Here is a 941-nt window from a genome sequence, read left to right as displayed (position 1 = left end):
GTAACTGTTATAGCCACTGGGCTTGCCTTCACCTATGTTAAGAAAGAGCTGGTAAACGATATCCCAGAAAAAGAAAAACAGTAGATTTCGATACAAATCATTCGATTAAATCATTCGTGCATTTGAGGACCAAATGCACGAACATAAAATATTGACTAATATTTTGCTTAGTTTGAATTAGATAATGCTTATTGGTGTTGTCGTTCAGTGCCGAATTGTCAATACCTCTAGATTTGAAAGTAATAAATAATTTAATATCGTCGGTAAAATCAAATACATGCCAAACATAAGACTATTTATTTTCACACTTTTAACAGTTGTGCATGGTACATGGTGCATGGTGGTGGTAGATTTAGATATTTTCAAACAAAAGTTTCAAGGATTTTCAAGAGAGACTTATTTTTTTAATAGGTAAGTACAGCATTCATAGGTATTCGATGATAAGTAAAGATAATCCAAGTATGTATAATTCCTTGTCCTTATTAATATGTTTGTATAATTATATAACCTAAAACTTAATTGCATGTGATATTACCCATTGTCCATCGCGGTTCAACGTGGCAAGGCGGCGAGCGTGTTGGCCATCTGGAGGGATCTTAAGAATACTGAGATCATTTTAATGTAATTTGAAGTTATTGTAATGCGATTTTAATTTTATGTTTAGGTATTGATTGACCGATGTATTCTTTACATTTTTTCTGGTTTTTGACATGTTTTTTAATTTTATTGTAGGTACAATAATTTATTTGCCTTTTTAATTTTTAGATGTGGACATGTATTTAAATTTGATATTGGATATAATTTTAATTTTATATAATATGTGGATAATTCCAGAATTGTCAGTAAAAAAATCAACGTAACATGAGGTCTACGCGTGATTTTTTTATATTTGAAAGTGCCAAGGTTTTTGAAACATGGGCGGTTGACAAACGGAGACAAAA

This window comes from Cydia pomonella, chromosome 12, assembly GCF_033807575.1.
Source record: "Cydia pomonella isolate Wapato2018A chromosome 12, ilCydPomo1, whole genome shotgun sequence".
Taxonomy (NCBI): domain Eukaryota; kingdom Metazoa; phylum Arthropoda; class Insecta; order Lepidoptera; family Tortricidae; genus Cydia; species Cydia pomonella.
Note: the sequence above shows the minus strand (reverse complement) of the source record.